This window comes from Arachis ipaensis, chromosome B1, assembly GCF_059453495.1.
Source record: "Arachis ipaensis isolate K30076 ecotype BB chromosome B1, ASM5945349v1, whole genome shotgun sequence".
Taxonomy (NCBI): Eukaryota; Viridiplantae; Streptophyta; class Magnoliopsida; order Fabales; family Fabaceae; genus Arachis; species Arachis ipaensis.
Window position 1 is genome coordinate 55962393 of NC_142436.1, and position 20664 is coordinate 55983056.

Below are 20664 nucleotides of genomic sequence, written 5' to 3' on the forward strand. Positions count from 1 at the left end.
CTCTCTGTGGGACTAACTGTTGGCTTTGCTGTGCTGGAGAAGGTTGAGCTTGCTGAACTTGTTGTTGATTCAATTGCATCTACTTCAGTAAGTTGGTCATTTCACAAATACTCTGAGCTAGAGCAGCAGTCTCTCTGCTAGATGATACTTCTGCAACGGCTTTTGAATGGCCTTGTTTCTGCCTATGGTTCCTAGTAGATTTAGCTAAGTCGCTGATCAATTTCCATGCCTCATCAGTGGTCTTGTACTTCTTCATAGACCCATTGCTAGCACTTTCCAATGTGGTCTTATCTTGGGGCCTCATGCCCTGTGTGATATAGCTGAGTAACACTATCTTGTCAATCCTGTGGTGGGGGCATGCTTCCAGAAGATTATTGAAGCGCTCCCAGTATTCAAAGAGAGTCTCGTTGTCATCTTGAACAATCGTGGAAATGTCTTTCCTTAGTTTATCAGTAACTTCAAATGGAAAGAATTTTTCCAAAAATTCTTTTCTGAGTGTATCGCAGTTGGATAAATTTGCTAGGGGTTGAGTATAATACCACTCTCTTGCTTTTTCCTCAAGAGAAAACGGGAAAGCTTTCAGCAAAATTGAAGTTTCATCTGCACCATCACGCCTGACAGTAGAACAGGCTGCTTGGAAATCTCTCAGGTGCTTGATAGGCTCTTGAACAGGTAAGCCATGAAACTTGGGCATCAAATTGAGCAGTGCGGTCTTTATTTCAAAATCTGTAGCCACCGCTGGGTGATGCGCTTGAAACGGTTGCATTGTAAAATCAGGGGCTCCTTCCTCCTGGATAGTAACAGTTCTGGCTGCCGCCATGTTACCTGTACGTAAATCAACCAAATCAGTAGAACGGGAGCTGGTTTCTTCCTCAAATGGCGTCTCGAATCCGCCCTCAGAGAGGACTAACCGACGCCGAGCTCGCCTTATTCGTGAAATAGTCCTTTCAATTTCAGGATCGAATATTGGCAAGCTTGGATTAGGAAGTGAACGCGTCATTTGACGAAAGAAACATGCAGCTCATAGTAGCAAAATAAAATAAAATGCAAATAAATAAATTCTAATTAATAACTTTAGCACTCTATTGTAACTCCCCGGCAACAGCGCCAAAAATTGATGCAGGCAGAAATTGGTGAATTAAAAATTGTTAAAATATATACGTTGCAAGTATAGTTCTTAACTCGCCAGAAATCCACTTATCAATTTAGAAAGGTGTCACAGAAATTTAAAATTAAAATACTGGGAGTATGAATCCCAGGTCGTCTCCCAACGAGTTGCAGAAAAGTGTGCTATTTTATTAATCAGAGGTTTTCAAAAAGGTTTGAGTTGAGTAAGCAGGAAATTAAATTGGAGAAATTGAATAAGGTAAATAAAAGCCTTGACTGGAAGTTGATTAGTTGGAATCCCTATTATTGTTGGAATACTCTCAAGATTAACTAACAATTAAAGGTTGTCCTGTTTAGTTATCCTTTACTAGGTAAGGAAAAGTCAAACAAGTTGGAATGCTACGTCTATTCACAAGTTGCAATCCACTTATTTAAAAGAGATTGGTGTTAGTGACTAGAAGGCAATCCAACCATAAACCCAATTGCAATCTATCTTTTAAGCTTTCCAACTCAAGGGTTCCTTTCAATCAACTCTCCATCAAGTTAGGGAACTACTCGCTCATTGTGAATGTAAATTTCATAGCATACAAAAAGGAATTAAAGAAAGACATTGTAAATAAAAATCAAAATAGTCAATTAAAAATAAAAGTGATCCTTGTATTAAATAATCCTAAAAATATTCCAATGGTAAAATTAAACAAAGCAAAGGACATGGAAGAGTAAAGCCAAGTAAAGAAAACGAACTAGAATGACGAAGTCTTGATGAGGTAATAGCTCTTCTCAATATCCCAATGCAAAAGCAAGAGAAAATTAAAATCCTAAGAACTATGAATGTGTAGAGAGAAAAACCTAGAGGAAGAGTAAAAAAACTAGATCTCAAACTAAAACTATGTAGAATGAATGATGTCCTTGGTTTCTGCATGTTCTCTGGCTCTAGTCTGCTGTTCTGGGCTGAAAACTGGGTCAAAATAGGGTCCAAAATCGCCCCCAGTGAATTCTGCAGATTATACAGATCGCGCATGTCATACGATCGCGTTATCCATGCGGACGCGTCATTCGCGTTTTTCCCTGCCACGCGTTCGCGTCGTCCACGCCTCCGCGTCGCTTGTGCTTTTCCATTCCGCGCGGTCGCGTGAGCCATGCGGCCACGTGACTGCGATTTCTCCTCTTCCGCGCGGTCGCGTGAGCCATGCGGCCGCGTCACTTCTCGCTGGTTATCTCCTCAATTTCTTGTGTTCCTTCCATTTTTGCTAGCTTCCTTTCCAATCTCCAACTCATTCATGCCCTATAAAGCCTGGAACGCTTAACACACAGATCACGGCATCGAATGGAATAAAGGAGAATTAAAATGCATAATTAAAAGTCTTTAGGAAGCAGTTTTCAATCATGTAATAATTTCAGGAAGGAAATATAAATGCATGCTAAATTAATGAATAAGTGGGTAAGGATCATGATAAAACCACACAATTAAACACAACATAAACCATAAAATAGTGGTTTATCATATATTTTCCCAAATACTTTGAAAGATATTTAGATACCGACTAAACAAAAGTATGTATGAAATTACAATCTAGTTAAAAGGAAACTTGAGATAGGTTTTGCTCATAAAAAGGAATAGAGATTGCGCCGTTCAAGTAAAAGAATGCAAAGTCAATAACAACTTACACAAGAATAAACCAAAAGTTCTTAAAAGAAGATCTAAAACAAGAGTGAATAGGACACTTAAAACCACAGCCCTATAAAGATATTTAAAAGAATTGAAATATGTAAAAAAAAGAAATCAGTGCACAGAATATGACAGTTCAAACAAGTTTGTAGCTAATTTTCAAAAGAATACAATACTCTCAAGGAAAAACAACTTAATCGATAGAAAAATCGCAAAGGTTTCAATGATCACTCTGTTATTTCAAAGTACATGAGTTAAGAAAAAGTTTAAACAACATAAGGCAGAAAGCATATAAACGAAGGGATAGGGTTGGAAAATAGTCAAATTATTTTTCAAGAAAGAAATCTCAAACAAGGACTTCAAGGCACATCAAGAAGGAACAAGTCAAATGTCATCAGCAGAATTTCGAGACACATAACAGAGTAACCTCAAGAACTAACTCCTAACGTTCCCAAACCGCGTTATAAGCGTTACCTATTATTTCTATTTCGTATATGATAACCCGTTAACTTTTCTGTACACATAAACTACCAGCATTAAGTTGGCCAGACTTAACATCAGCAGATATGTAACAGTAGGCTAACGGCGTTAATCAATAGACAATCATGTGTATAAAGTCCTAATTCTTGTTATCCGGACAAGACCTACTACATGACAGACTCTTAGAGTATGCAATTAAAGCATAACCGTTCCATTCCTCAGGCTCTACAGGAAAGACCGCTCTGATACCATAATGTAACACCCTCACTATCAGAAGTCACGCTTCCGGATGCGCTACTCTGATAGCAAGAAGTATTACGACTACTTTACATACTAAATATTAAAATAGGAGCCTATGACTCGACAATGCATCGCTGATTTCTTTGAAAAACTAGAAATAAATACTTTATCTTAAGAAAAATACAAACAGGCATAGATTCATATACAAGACTCCTTACATAATAATTCAGTATATTATACATATAAAACATACAATTCCTATCCCTCTTACAAACTTGTAACAACAAAGACGAGGGAAGAAAATAATCTAATTAATACAATAGCACATAAACCAAACGCAGTATAACTCTTCTTAATGCTTCTTCATCCGGTTCCTGAAAAGGTAAATCTGTAGGGGGGTGAGAACCTAACCACACGGTCTCACCACGGAGTTTCAAAGTTGTCATAAGAAGATATCTAATAAGAAATCTGTATTCAAGCTCAGTGATTATCATTTTCTTATGAATATTTTAAAAGCCAATAGGTAATCGTTCAAAACCTTTTCGAAGAAATAATGTTTAATCTTTCAGGAATCCAAAACCTTTCTTTTCTTATAAGAAAATCTCAATCATAAACTAACCACGCAATCAAACAACACAATCATTAATTCAGCACCAAAGTTCATTCTCAAATGTAGCACGCCAGGACAAACACAGGCAAGACAGACAAGGAAAGCACAACTAGGTAGCAGTTACATCAAATAGTTCAAGTAGCAGTTAAGAACAGTTTAGCAATTAGGCAAACCAAAATAAGTTCAAACCCAAGCAAAGCATACAAATGCATATGATGCATGCCTGTCCTATGGCTGATGAGGCTCATCTGTCGGTTATCCAGCCAACCCGACAAGTCTGAATTGTCCTTAGACTGTCCCCCGACGTGCATCTCCAAGAGTCTATGCATAGCTTTTTCTCAAATAATCAATATTGCTCAATGGGGGTAACATTCCCAGGAATTTATATAGTGCCCGGTCACACTTACGTCGTAGGGTCAACAGAGTATCGAGTTTTCAACCTGGTACACGTGGTGGCAAGCCACGACACTTAATCCAGGGAACCTCGTATCTCAGATATTTCAAATTCATAAGCCATATGAATAATTCAAAGTTCATATCTCAACATTCTCAACATCATAATCATTCATCAATCCAAATCTCATTTCCAAATTCATTTCAAAACCATATTTCAAAGAAAATCCTCATTATCCTTCTTTCCATTCCATCTCTTAACAAATCCTAATTCAAAACATAATTCTTTCTCTGATAAATAAATCAATCTTAAAAATATAATGTTTAAGAACAAATCTTTTTAATTAATTACTTCAAATAAAACTTCTAATTTTATAAAATTTTGACAGCATCTCCTCTAAAACTTGGACACTGCCACCCTTTTCGGGTCCCATCCAAACGTTTCTCAAACCTTTTTCTCAACCATTTCCAAATCTCATTTATTTTTCCAAAATTCAACTAGTTCCAATATCAAATTGTTTTCAAAGCGAATCAGTGCCAATAATAAATCTCCTTTTTAAAATCAAACCAGCTCAAATACTAAATCATTTATAAAGTCAGACTAACTCAAAATTAAACCGTTTCTAAAATTAATTCAGTTTCATATTCCAAATCATTTCCAAAGCCGTTTCATTTACCTTATCAAAAATAGCTTCAAAACCAAGAAAGCCATTTTTCATAATATTTAATTAAATAACCTGTTAAATTAATTCCTTTTCAGCAATCACAAACTACACAGGCAATCAGGCAATCAATCACTCAGTCCAGCAAAGAACCACATTTATAAGACCATCATAATCTCAGGCATATGTTTCTCATATTAATATCTATTTATAACAACTCTGTAATGTAAAATAGATTTTAAGAAAAACCCTACCTCAAAGAATTAAACCCGCAACGATTTTAACGCGACAAACCCTCTTTTCACATTATTCTGCAGCAGCTATATGTTATGATTTGTATTCCAAGCACCCTCTGCTAGCGGAGTAGAACGGCAGAAAAAAGTAATAACCACAAACACAACAGCGTTAGCTAACAGCCAGAATAAACACAACCAAGCAAGGCAAATAGGAACATTACGCACTAATAAAATAGAATCAAAATGGAGCATTATGGAAAGATAAAGTACAACAGAATTTGTCTTACCAGAAAAGAAACAAGAGAATGGGGAACGGAGAAACTATAGCTTCGACAACATTTCCTTTCAACAATTAGAACAGCGAATAAGGGCACAGCCGAGCAGAAATGGCAAGCCAGTGGCGGCGGTAGCATTAATCTGAATGATTAAGGCAGCAGAGACACCAACAATAATCAAAATAGTGAAACAGAATAGAAATAGAATAGGATTCAAGAAAGCAGAAACAGGGTTACCGGTGAATCTGGCCCGGTTCGGCAACAGCGTAGGAAAGGCTTCTCTTTAGTGGTGAGATGCGGCGGTGGCAACCCTGGTGACAACCAGGCGTGGCAGTGGCTGAAGCTTCATCAACGGTGACTTAGCAGTGGCTTGAACGGCGATGGCAAGGGATGAACGGCGGTGACTGGGTGACACTGGCTCCGACGGCGCGCAGGTCTCCTTCCTCCTCCTCTCTTTATTCACGTCACTCACTCTCTCCGCGGTGGTGTCACAACAGCAGTGATGGGCTTCAGCGGTGGCGAATCGCTGGCGACGGAAGTCTAGCAGTGACGAACAGCTTCTGCTCGGCGAGCTCGACGACGGCGACCCTCCCGCAGCGGTGGCGGCACAGTTGGCAGCGTGAATCCCTTCTTCCTCTTCGCGTTTCTCTCTCTGCCCGATCTCTCTCCTCTGCTCATGCATGACAGCGGCTCGTGAACGAACCAGGGCTCCTCGCGTAGCAGCTCCTCAGAACCGTGGCGGCGGTGTGATGACAGCGCGGTGGCATGTGGCGGCGCGGTTTTCCCTCTCTTTTTCCCTCCCTGTTCTGTGTTTCTTTCCCTTTTCTTCTTTTCATTCTTTCCTTTCTTTTTTTTTTCTTTCTCTCTTTAGTTTTTCTGAAGCTGGGTTTTGGGGAAGGTTAGGGAAGAAGGGTTGGTGGCAGTGAATAGAAAGAGACAAGAAAAATTGGAAAAGAAAAAGTAATAATAAAGTTAAAGGAGAGAATTGGTATTTAAAATTTATATAGATATATAAAAGAAAACATAGTACACAGTATTAATTTTAATTTAGATTTGGGGTTTAATTTCGATTTGATTAATTTTAATCAAATTAGGATATAGAGTGTTAATTTAAAATCTAATTTAATCTTAAAAATTATTTTAGAATATCATTTGTTGTATTAAAATACTAATTGATTTGAAATCAAATTCTTTAATTGAATTTATAAGATAATAAGATTTATTTTCTTTATTCCTAAAACATGAAGTATTAAATCATAGAAATATCAATTATTTGAATTAAATCACATAAAAATTCTTGTCATTCCGTAACTACTAATTTTTATAATTTAAATATAGAAAATAATTTAATAATTATAAAATTAGGTAAAATTCTAATTAATTATCAAAACCTGATTTAATTTTTGATTTAATTAGCTTTGATAAAATATTTTCTGAAGATAAAATTTCTAATGAATTAAATGAATTGAAATTAATTTATAATAAGATTTATTCAAAAATTCTGGGTCTTACATCCTACCTACCTTATAAAAATTTTCATCCTCGAAAATTGATTCAAAATAAAAGAGATTTTATATTACTTCACTCTTGAACTTATTTAAAGAAAAGGCAAAAAGTTCTCTATATATATATTCATATAGTTTCAAATACCAGAATTTTTATATGGCATAAAGGTATAAAAGGTATAAGTGTTATGCAAAACAGAAGTTACAAGGTAGTCTTGGTGTACAAGGCGATATGCTTCATACATGTAATGGTAAAGCAAGGTGACAAAAGATCATAAAACAAGCTGGGGTTAAAATGATGTGTTCAATGTCCGCATACTGATCTCATACTAATTTCAGAGATTCAACTATTCAAACTTCAACATAATTTATCTCCACCATTTTCAACCGTACTTTATTATGCAACTCATCTGAAGGTTCTCAACTTTGTTAAATACTTCGCAAACTTTACTACTGGACATAAGTCCCACATCAACAGAACTCTTTCACATAAAACAAGGTTTCACAACTCCCTGTGACGTCGTATACTAAGTCTAACGGTCGCACAAGATACCAAAACTAATCTCGAATATACTTAGAAGGATAATAGACCATAGAAAAGAAAGAAAAGCGACAAGGACCGTGTTCACAAAAATTTGAAAGAATAAATGAAATTTCAGGTAAACAAGGATACTCAAGCAACAAAGTTTGCTAGAAAGAAATCAATTGATAATTTCAAGGATAACTCTTGGATCAAAGAAATTTAATAGGATCAATAAGAAAAAATTCAGCGCATTAGTTTGAAACATATCCAAGCTGAGTTGAAGAAGTATGAGGTTTCATAGAAAAGGAATGATTAAAGATTACGGTGACACGTTACCGTGGAACAACTTCAAATGATCACGGGGGTTTCATAGTTCGTGGAGGAATATGGAATCAATAGCCGTGTTGCAAAAGTTTTAACATAGTCAAAAGTGTAAACAGTCAAGATATGCGTAAGGTACAAATGGCGAAGCAAAGAAATTTAAATTACATTTCAAGAAAAGAGAAAAGGAATGGCACATCAAATTGAACGACACGGTTTAGAACGCATAAGCCAATACAACATAATGAAAAGGGCACTTTACAGTTTCAAAGATTCAAGGGTCGGCATCATACCCAAAACAATTCCAATGTTATGTCAGAGTACAAAACTTTATAAAGAGAAGTATAATGGCAAGGATAGACGTTCTTAAAGATTTTAAATAGCAGCTTACAAATAAGAAGCGGACGTATGGAAAGATTAAAGAATTTCAATGGAGACGATAAGAAGAAAATGATACATTTGTTAGAATTGAATTCAAACCGAATTTAAAGTATAAAATTCACAAGAAAAGAGTGACCAAGGTCAAGGACATCGTTTACAAAATTTAAGAGAATGTTTAGGAACACAATTAAATGGAATGTCCGTAAAGAATAGATGAACTTAAGAGGAAGTTATGTTACTTTATAAAAAGAGAAGATATGAAATAAATATTTAAAGGAATTAACAAAAGTATAGATGTTTACATTGCTTCAAAACATACCTGGGTTGAAATATATTACGTGAGGTTCCTAAAATGAAGGTTATTTAAAATAGAAACAAAATCTTCCTTCAAGAATCTTAAAGTATGCTTAAACACATAATCAAACAAAATATGCATAAAATTGCAATAGGATTAGAAGGAAAATCAAGTTCTTTTACATCAGAATTATTCTTAAGGTAAAGATAGAATATGTGAAGTTCAAAAGATGGAATTTAATTAACCTAAGAATCAAAAGTAATTTCTCAAAAATAATGAATATTTAGTCAATTAGAGATATGTAGTGAAATTGCAATAAAGTTGAAAAGAATCCAAATTTGTTTTAAAAAGGGGATTTGAGGTAAGGTCTCAAAATATATATGCTTCCAAGAACTCATATGAATAAAAGCATGCTAAATTCAAAACATCTTCATCAGATTTAAAGGAGGGCTATGGATACAATCAAGTAAGAAAAGGTTGACTTGAAATTTCTTTAAAAAGGCCTAAAACCAAAATTCCAAAGGTATTCTTGAAATTACAACCTCACAAAAATGTTCAAAGACATTCAGATGCGCTAAAAAAGAGAGTCAAATCATATTTCGAATAAGAAACTTAAATCAGAAGAATTTGATAGGACCAACAAAATGAAAAACAATGCAATATTTTGAAATGTATTCAAGCTGAATCAAAGAAGCATGAGGTTTACAGAAAAGAATATCTTAAACCTAAGACAAAGTTCACAGAACTGAAAAGTATGATTAAAAATAATTTCAAATGCATTATTCATAAAAGAATGGAAAACTTGCGAAAAATTCATTTCATGGTCTAAAAGAAAAGATAAGCAATAAACATCCTTCAAAAGAATAACAAAAGTTCGTAAGTGGTTTTATTCCAATATAATTTCAATTTGAGATAAACTATGCAAAATTTGAAAAAGAAAAGATTTAATTTGGGTAAGGGCAAGATTATATTGATGCAGGCAGAAATTGGCGAATTTAAAATTGTTAAAATATATACGTTGCAAGTATAGTTCTTAACTCGCCAGAAATCCACTTATCAATTTAGAAAGGTGTCACAGAAATTTAAAATTAAAATAATGGGAGTATGAATCCCAGGTCGTCTCCCAACGAGTTACAGAAAAGTGTGCTATTTTATTAATCAGAGGTTTTCAAAAAGGTTTGAGTTGAGTAAGCAGGAAATTAAATTGGAGAAATTGAATAAGGTAAATAAAAGCCTTGACTGGAAGTTGATTAGTTGGAATCCCTATTATTGTTGGAATACTCTCAAGATTAACTGACAATTAAAGGTTGTCCTGTTTAGTTATCCTTTACTAGGTAAGGGAAAGTCAAACAAGTTGGAATGCTACGTCTGTTCACAAGTTGCAATCCACTTATTTAAAAGAGATTGGTGTTAGTGACTAGAAGGCAATCCAACCATAAACCCAATTGCAATATGTCTTTTAAGCTTTCCAACTCAAGAGTTCCTTTCAATCAACTCCCCATCAAGTTAGGGAACTACTCGCTCATTGTGAATGTAAATTTCATAGCATACAAAAAGGAATTAAAGAAAGAAATTGTAAATAAAAATCAAAATAGTCAATTAAAAATAAAAGTGATCCTTGTATTAAATAATCCTAAAAATATTCCAATGGTAAAATTAAACAAAGAAAAGGACATGGAAGAGTAAAGCCAAGTAAAGAAAACGAACTAGAATGACGAAGTCTTGATGAGGTAATAGCTCTTCTCAATATCCCAATGCAAAAGCAAGAGAAAATTAAAATCCTAAGAACTATGAATGTGTAGAGAGAAAAACCTAGAGGAAGAGTAAAAAAACTAGATCTCAAACTAAAACTGTGTAGAATGAATGATGTCCTTGGTTTCTGCATGTTCTCTGGCTCTAGTTTGTTGTTCTGGGCCGAAAACTGGGTCAAAATAGGGTCCAAAATCTCCCCCAGTGAATTCTGCAGATTATGCAGATCGCGCATGTCACGCGATAGCGTCATCCATGCGGACGCGTCATTCGCGTTTTTCCCTGCCACGCGTTCGCGTTGTCCACGCCTCCGCGTCGCCCACGCCTCCGCGTCGCTTGTGCTTTTCCATTCCGCGTGGTTGCGTGAGCCATGCGGCTGCATCACTGCGATTTCTCCTCTTCCGCGCGGTCGCGTGAGCCATGCGGCCGCGTCACTTCTCGCTGGTTATCTCCTCAATTTCTTGTGTTCTTTCCATTTTTGCTAGCTTCCTTTCCAATCTCCAACTCATTCATGCCCTATAAAGCCTGGAACGCTTAACACACAGATCACGACATCGAATGAAATAAAGGAGAATTAAAATGCATAATTAAAAGTCTTTAGGAAGCATTTTTGAATCATGTAATAATTTCAGGAAGGAAATATAAATGCATGCTAAATTAATGAATAAGTGGGTAAGGATCATGATAAAACCACACAATTAAACATAATATAAACCATAAAATAGTGGTTTATCAACCTCCCCACACTTAAACACTAGCATGTCCTCATGCTTAATTGAAGGAGATAAAATAAATAAGTATGAACATGTAGAAACTCATGCAATGGAATGCAATCCTATATACATGAATGCAACTATATGATTCTTGCCCACTTGATCAAAAGTAAATAAGCTCTTCAAAATAATTGCAAATCAAATTCCACTAATTCTATCATTATACAGTAAGACAAGTAAAAGTGCAAGAAGATAGCTCATGAAAGCAGGGAACATGGAAATTCAAGCATTGAACCCTCATTGATGATGTATGTACGCTCTAATCTCTCTAGTGTATAGGGCAATAACTCTATCCTTCTCTAATCATGTTCTCTAACTTTTGTTCTTCTCCTAACCAATCAACAACAGTTAATATACCAATGCAAACATCATGAGGTCTTTCCAAGGTTGTAATGGGGCCAAGGTAGGGGTAGGGATACATATATAAATTGAATCTTTAATTAACCCAAGCTTTAACCCAACCTATATATATTTAGTGTAACCTTAGAATTCATACCTAGTTACCCATAATTCCCTTTTACATTCCATACTCATGTATCAACTTTTTATTTTAATTTTATCATATGTGCATTGATCTTTGAATTCTTAATTCAGCATTGGGGTAATTTTGTCCCCTTATTTATTTATTGATTTTTTTTATTTTTTTTTGGAAATAAAAATAAACATAGCTTGTCAATGCACATAGATTTTTTTAATTCTTATAGTTTCACATGAGTAGGTATCCAAATTCCCATTGTATTATCATGACACATTCCCTTAATAACTTTTTTTTTCACAATTTTCCATACTTAACTAGTACACACAATTCTATCTTAAGCTAACCAAAGATTCAATTTGGGATATACAATTATTTTTCCGCTTAAGGCTAGTAATGTGGTGAAATATAGAACAAATGGGATTTAAAGGCTCAAAGTGGTTAACAAAGGTAATTGAAAAGGGTAGGCTTAATTTGGATAAGTGAGTTTAAACAAAGAATGGCCTCAATCATATGCAAGCATACAAACATAATAAATATTGGACATATAGGATGAAACAAAATATAGATTACAATCATAGAGAACTAAACACACAAGAATAAAATAATTATGGTTAAATAATGTAACCATACATAAAGGCTCAAATCTTCACAGGTTGTGTGTTCTTTAGCTTAAAAATCATGTTCCAAATACAACTTCAAGCAGATTTATCATAAACATTTTTAAAAATTAGTGAAATTTTGTTCCAAAGATAGAGTCTTAGAAGAAACTTATTGTCTTTTCAATCAAGTAGAACATGCATGCAACTAACCTATTACTATGCAATTTATCCTATTCTATAAAAGAAAGAAAATCTAACTAAGATATCCTAATTTATTGGTGCTAGGGAAGAGAAATTACCTCCGGAAGTCAGGTACTGACCGACCTCCCCACACTTAAGGCTTTGCACCGTCTTCGGTGCCATCTGTCAGGAACAGGGGTGGGCTGGTAGCAGTATCTCCACAGTCGGGACCATCATGGCTCCCTGTGCTGGTAAAGGAAGTGGAGTCCGGGGTGTCTGAGTCCTTGAAGTGTCCCTTGAGTAGCTCCTTCAGGTGTTTGAATCGGCGCTCGTTACGGCGCTCTCTTAACTTCGCTTTCTGTTCTTGCCGATCCAACCTTTCGATTATCTGCTGGAGCAGTTCGTCTGTTGTAGGTGCTTGTGGTGTTGAAGAAGGAATATCTTCAACCAGTGCAGTAGGAAGGCTTGTAGTGGCTGCTGGAGGTCTGAGGTATTTCCCGTTAGGGACATACTGATCATCCCGTGGAAGCATGGCTTTGGTGTCCCCAGCTCTGTAGGAGACTCCGGCTACTGAGACAAGATCTGAGACCAAGGCGAGAAAAGGTAATTTGCCCGCGATTTGGACGTGTCCCATGGCATTCCGGATATGTCTTGGTAGATTCAGAGGTTGGTCTGTAAGGATGCACCATAGTAGAACGGCCATGTCCGCAGTGAAGGAGGACTCGTGAGTGCTCGAAAAGACGTAATGGGACATGATCTGTGCCCATACGCGAGCCTCCAAGATAATTGCTGAAGCCGATATTCCCTTAGGGCGGGTACGATGGTATCCGTAGATCCAACGGCTGCCAGGTAGTGCGATAACTCTGAGAACAGCTTCCCAGTCAAATTGGAACATCTGGCACTTGAGTGCGGCTTCTTGAAAGGCATCCAATCCTTCTGGAATAGGGGAAAGACCTAAAGCTTTTTGAATGGCCTCTTCTGTAATAGGGACTTGCTTCTGACGGACAAAGACAGACTGCAGGGTGGGCAGATAGAAGTTAGAGTAGAACTCAACTACCCAAGAAAGATTGACCTGCCTTGGTTGTCTCTGTAGGAAATCCCATTGTCTTCGTTCAATTTTTGGCTCAACAAAAGTAGCAATATTGGGCGGGAAGATAAGAAGGTGTTCGTTGTTGTAGCTCCTTTCAGCTAGGATGGGGAACATCTGCTCACAGTAGCGATTGAGAAATCGCGCAGTGTCCTTTGCTTGAAAGGCTTTCTCCTTTTCATCAACCTTTATGATCCTCTTAACTCTTTTTGTTGAGGGCTTGACTGCAGTTGAAGAAGGCTCTGCCACTAGTGCTCTTTTAGTTCCTCTTCTTGCTGGTGGTTTGGGAGTAGCTTTCTATTTTCCTTTCTTGGTGGCCATCCTGAAAAGGGAAGAGAAAGTAAATTAAATTCAAAGAGATATATAGCAAGGAAGAGAACAGAAAAGGTGGTGATGGATGTACATTAGGAGATAACTGACATTAACACATTCTCATGAGTACATGTGAAAAGTCATCAATGGAAAATAGCTAGTGCATATAATGACAAGTGAATACAAGGTGTTTATTGGCATGCCGGAAAAGGGCATGAGTAGCATATATCAAGCATCACTCGTAACAAACCATCACGTTTGTATTGACAATTATTTTCAATTAATACAATAGTAAAGGGAGTTTATGAAAAGCAGCATTGAATAGTAGAATAACATAGAGAAGTGCATAATGCCATATGGACTTTTTCACAAACACATAGTATGCATGGTAGATAAGGTATAGAAAGTATTAAAGTGAACATGCAAGCAATCTTTTAAAAATTAATATATAATTGTCAAACAAGTGCAACAATCTACAAGCATATAATGAGGAATAATGACGCGAATAAAATTCTAACACCATGTAAAAAGGAAAGAAGAAGAAAGAAAATATGGATAATAAAAAGAAAAAGGAAAGAAAAGAAAATAACATATAAAATAAGAAGAATGATAGAAAAGGAAAGAGGGAAGAAGAAAATAAAACCTTGTTAATGGAGGTGAAAGAGAGAGAGAGAGAGAAAGGGGAGATAGAAGGAAGAAGGGAGAAGGAAGAAATAAGGAGGGAAAAGAGAAATTAGGATTTGGAGAAGAGGAAGATAAGATATTTTGGCAATTAAGTTTGAGCTGTGCAGCGCAGGCGGCGCGACCGCGTGGGGCACACGTTCGCGCGATTGCACTTCAAGTAAGGTGACGCGGTCGCGTCGGTCACGCAGTCGCGTGACCCATGTTGTGCTTCTGGCGCGAGTGCAGCTTCGCGCCTGCACAACTCTCTGTTCGAATTGATATATTTGCCAAATTTGGGGTGACGCGATCGCGTGGGGCATGCGATCGCGTGAGTGGGCTTCAGAAGGGAACGATGCGGACGCGTAAGCCATGCGTCCGCGTGGATAGAATTGTGCGTTCAGCACCAATCCAGCACCACTCGTTCATAGTAATTCGTTGTGCACCCTTTTTACATCGAAAATCAGGGCACGCGGCCGCGTGGGTCACGCGGTCGCGTGGGAGGCCATTATTCCCATGTGACGCGGACGCGTCGGCGACGCGGTCGCCTGGGACGATTTGTGCCACTGGCACGCCTCCAGCCACGCTCCAGCGTGACTCTCTGTTTGTTTTTATTTTCTCCCCTCTCCTTGCGACGCGGACGCGTCGCTAGTGCGGTCGCGTCGCGTGGCACTTTTTTTTTATATAATAAGAATATGCAAATGCAGATGCACGAAATGTACTGATAAAGAGAAGAGTTATTGAATAGAAAAAGTAAAAATAAAGAAAAGAACAATCATACCATGGTGGGTTGTCTCCCACCTAGCACTTTGCTTTAACGTCCGTAAGTTGGACGCTCCACTAGCTCAATCTTCTGCTATGTGGGGATCTTCCAAGAGGAAGATCTCAAGCTCCTTGTTTTTCTGCATCTTCTCGCCATGGTATAGCTTCAGGCGTTGTCCATTAACTTTGATAAGTTCAGAACTTGAAGGATGACTTAGGTGATAAACTCCATATGGTTCGGCCTTCTCTACTCTGTATGGACCTTCCCATCTTGATCGCAACTTACCTGGCATGAGCCTCAGTCGAGATTTGTAAAGGAGGACTAAATTCCCAGGTTGGAACTCTTTTTTCTTGATGTGCTGATCATGTACAGCCTTCATCTTCTCCTTGTATAGTCTTGAGTTCTTATAAGCTTCTAGGCGAAGGCTCTCCAGTTCTTGCAGTTACAACTTCCTTTCAGCTCCGGCTTTCTCAATTCCCATGTTGCACTCCTTGACTGCCCAAAAGGCTCTGTGCTCTACTTCAACTGGGAGATGGCAAGCTTTTCCATAAACTAAGCGGAAAGGACTCATCCCAATGGGTGTTTTGTATGCTGTCCTATATGCCCAGAGTGCATCTTGTAGCCTGGTGCTCCAGTCTTTTCTATGAGGTTTGACTATCTTCTGCAAGATACGCTTTATCTCTCTGTTTGACACTAGTGCACGAAATTGTGATCTCAGGCAACGGCGCCAAAAACTCTGTACGCACGTCTTAATAAATCGTTTTTCATTCACAACTTCGATACAACTAACCAGCAAGTGCACTGGGTGATCCAAGTAATAAACCTTACGTGAGTAAGGGTCGATCCCACGGAGATTGTTGGTATGAAGCAAGCTATGGTCACCTTGTAAATCTCAGTCAGGCGGATATAAAATAGTTATGGAGTTTTTGAACATAAATAATAAATAGATAGAAAATAAGGATAGAAACACTTATGTATATCATTGGTGAGAATTTCAGATAAGTGTATAGAGATGCTTTCGTTCTTCTGAACCTCTGCTTTCCTGCTGTCTTCATCCAATCAGTCTTACTCCTTTCCATGGCTGGCTTTATGTAAGGACATCACTGTTGTCAATGGCTACTTTTTATCCTCTCTGGAAAATGGTCCGATGCGCTGTCACTGCATGGCTAATCGTCTGGAGGCATCACTCTTGTCAATGGCTGCATCCCATCCTCTTGTGAAAATGGTCCAAATGCTCTGTCACAGCATGGCTAATCATCTGAGGTTCTCGATCATACTGGAATAGGATTCACCCTCCTTTTGCGTCTGTCACTACGCCCAGCACTCGCGAGTTTGAAGTTCGTCACAGTCATTCAATCCCAGAGTCCTACTCGGAATACCACAGACAAGGTTTAGACTTTCCGGACTCTCCTGAATGCCGCCATCAATCTAGCTTATACCACGAAGATTCTGATTAAGAGATCCAAGAGATAGTCATTCAATCTAAGGTGGAACGGAAGTGTTTGTCAGGCACGCGTTCGTGGGGGAATGATGATGATTGTCACGTTCATCACATTCAGGTTGAAGTGCGAATGAATATCTTAGAAGCGGAATAAGTTGAATTGAATAGAAAAACAGTAGTACTTTGCATTAATCTTTGAGGAACAGCAGAGCTCCACACCTTAATCTATGGAGTGCAGAAACTCTACCGTAGGAGAATACATAAGTGATAATGGTTCAGGCATGGCCGAATGGTTTATACTAAACTAGTTACTAGGGTTTACAGAAGTAAGTAATTGATGCATAAATCCACTTCCGGGACCCACTTGGTGTGTGCTTGGGCTGAGCTTGAATGTTACACGTGTAGAGGTCAATCTTGGAGTTGAACGCTAGTTTGTAACGTATTTCTGGCGTTCAACTCTGGCTTGTGACGTGTTTCTGGCGTTTAACTCCAGACAGCAGCGTAGAACTGGCGTTCAACGCCCTTTTACATCATCTAAACTCGGCCAAAGTATAGACTATTATATATTGCTGGAAAGCGCTGAATGTCTAATTTCCAACGCAATTAGAAGCGTGCCATTTTGAGTTCTGTAGCTCCAGAAAATCCACTTTGAGTGCAGGGAGGTCAGAATCCAACAGCATCAGCAGTCCTTCTTCAACCTCTGAATCTGATTTTTGCTCAAGTCCCTCAATTTCAGCCAGAAAATACTTGAAATCACAGAAAAATACACAAACTCATAGTAAAGTCCAGAAATGTGAATTTAACATAAAAACTAATGAAAACATCCCTAAAAGTAACTAGATTCTACTAAAAACATACTAAAAATAATGCCAAAAAGCGTATAAATTATCCACTCATCACAACACCAAACTTAAATTGTTGCTTGTCCCCAAGAAACTGAAAATCAAATAGGATAAAAAGAAGAGAATATACTATAAATTCCAAACTATCAATGAAACATAGCTCCAATTAAATGAGCGGGACTTGTAGCTTTTTTTTGCCTCTTGAATAGTTTTGGCATCTCACTTTATCCATTGAAGTTCAGAATGATTGGCATCTATAGGAACTCAGAGTTCAGATAGTGTTATTGATTCTCCTAGTTCAGTGTGATGATTCTTGAACACATCTATTTTATGAGTCTTGGCCGTGGCCCTAAGCACTTTGTTTTCCAGTATTACCACCAGATACATAAATGCCACAGACACATAATTGGGTGAACCTTTTCAGATTGTGACTCAGCTTTGCTAAAGTCCCCAATTAGAGGTGTGCAGGGTTCTTAAGCACACTCTGTTTTTGCTTTGGACCTTGACTTTAACCGCTCAGTCTCAAGTTTTCACTTGACACCTTCACGCCACAAGCACATGGTTAGGGACAGCTTGGTTTAGCCGCTTAGGCCAGGATTTTATTCCTTTAGGCCCTCCTATCCACTGATGCTCAAAGCCTTGGGATCCTTTTTATTTACCCTTGCCTTTTGGTTTTAAGGGTTATTGGCTTTTTGCTCTTGCCTCTTGGTTTTAAGAGCTTTTGGCTTTTTCTGCTTGCTTTTTCTCTTTTTTTGTTTCTATTTTTTTTTTCTGCAAGCTTTGTTCTTTGCTGCTTTTTCTTGCTTCAAGAATCATTTTTATGATTTTTCAGATTATCAAATAACATGTCTCCTTATCATCATTCTTTCAAGAGCCAACATATTTAACATTCTTAAACAACAACTTCAAAAGACATATGCACTGTTCAAGCATTCATTCAAAAAACAAGAAGCATTGTCACCACATCAATATAATTAAACTAAGTTCAAGGATAAATTCGAAACTCATGTACTTCTTGTTCTTTTGAATTAAAACAGTTTTCAATTAAGAGAGGTGATGGATTCATAGGACATTCATAACTTTAAGACAAAGTTACTAAATACTAATGATCATGTAATGAAGACACAAACATGGATAAGCACTTAACATAGAGAAAATGAAAAATAGAGAATGTAAGAACAAGGAATGAATCCACCTTAGTGATGGTGGTGTTTCCTTCTTGAGGAACCAATGATGTCCTTGAGCTCTTCTATGTCTCTTCCTTGTCTTTGTTGCTCCTCCCTCATTGCTTTTTGATCTTCTCTAATTTCATGAAGGATGATGGAGTGCTCTTGATGTTCCACCCTTAATTGTCCCATGTTGGAACTTAATTCTCCTAGGGAGGTGTTGATTTGCTCCCAATAGTTTTATGGAGGAAAATGCATTTTAGGCATCTCCGGGATCTCATGGTGATGAGCTTCATGCGTCTCTTGAGATCCATGAATGGGCTCTCTTGCTTGCTCCATCCTTTTTTTTAGTGATGGGCTTCTCTTCCTCAATGGGAATGTCTCCTTCTATGTCAATCCCAGCCAAATTGCATAGATGGCAAATGAGGTGAGGAAAAGCTAACCTTGCCATAGTGGAGGACTTGTCAGCCACCTTGTAGAGTTCTTGAGGTATAATCTCATAAACCTCCACCTCTTCTCCAATCATGATGCTATGGATCATGATGACTCGGTCTATAGTAACTTCAGACCGGTTGCTAGTGGGAATGATTGAGCGTTGAATGAACTCCAACCATCCTCTAGCTACAGGCTTAAGGTCCAGTCTTCTCAGTTGAACCAGTTTACCTTTTGAGTCAATCTTCCATTGAGCTCCTTCCACACATATGTCCATGAGGACTTGGTCCAACCTTTGATTAAAGTTGACCCTTCTAGTGTAGGGGCGTGCATCTCCTTGCATCATAGGCAAGTTAAACGCCAACCTCACATTTTCCGGACTAAAATCTAAGTATTTCCCCCGAACCATTGTAATATAATTCTTTGGGTTTGGGTTCTTACTTTGATCATGGTTCCTAATGATCCATGCATTGGCATAGAACTCTTGAACCATTAGGATGCCGACTTGTTGGATGGGGTTTGTTAGAACTTCCCAACCTCTTCTTTGGATTTCATGTCGGATCTCCGGATACTCATTCTTCTTGAGCTTGAAAGGGACCTCGGGGATCACCTTCTTCTTGGCCACAACATCATAGAAGTGGTCTTGATGAGCTTTAGAGATGAATCTTTCCATCTCCCATGACTCGGAGGTGGAAGCTTTTGTCTTCCCTTTCCCTTTTCTAGAGGATTCTCCGGTCTTGGGTGCCATCAATGGTAATGGAAAAACAAAAAGCTTATGCTTTTACCACACCAAACTTAGAATTTTGCTCGCCCTCGAGCAAGAGAAGAAAGAATAGATGAAGAAGAAGAAGAAAATATGGAGGAGAGGGGGGAGGGGTGTATTCGGCCGAGAAGGGGAAGAGAGGGTTGTGTTGTGTGAAAATGAAGAAGAATGGAGGGCTTTATATAGGGAAGGGAGGGGGGTAAGGTTCAGCCATAAGGGTGGGTTTTGGGTGGGAAATTGATTTTAAATTTTGAAGGTAGGTGGGGTTTATGAGGTAGGTTTATGGGGAAGAGTGGATGGATGTGAGTGGTGAAGTGGTTATAGGGAAGAGAGATTGAGGTGATTGGTGAAGAGTTTTGGAAAGAGTGTTTATGGGATTGTGTGAAAGAGGGGTGAGAAGAAGTGAGTGGAGGTAGGTGGGGATCCTGTGGGGTCCACAGATCCTGAGGTGTTCAAGGATTTACAACCTTGCACCAAATTAGGCATGCAAAAATGCCCTTGCTCACAACTCTAAGCGTTCAGCGCCAGATTGGTGCTTGTTCTGGGCGTTGAACGCCCATTTGTTGCCCATTTCTGGCGTTGAACGCCAGAACCATGCTTGTTCTGGGCGTTCAGCGCCAGCTCTTCTCCAGGGTGCAATTCTGGCGTTCAAACGCCCAGATGCTACCCATTTTGGGCGTTCAGCGCCAGAATCATGCTCTGTTCTGGCATTGAACGCCAGC

General features: G+C 38.2%; 1 non-coding gene across 1 annotated transcript; it reads left to right on the plus strand.

Moving 5' to 3' along the window:
- The first annotated feature begins 341 nt into the window (after positions 1 to 341).
- On the plus strand, positions 342 to 448 carry LOC148576646 (small nucleolar RNA R71). Its single transcript, XR_015904139.1, has one exon. It is a non-coding gene; the product is annotated as a small nucleolar RNA R71 (small nucleolar RNA).
- The last annotated feature ends 20216 nt before the right edge of the window (positions 449 to 20664 follow it).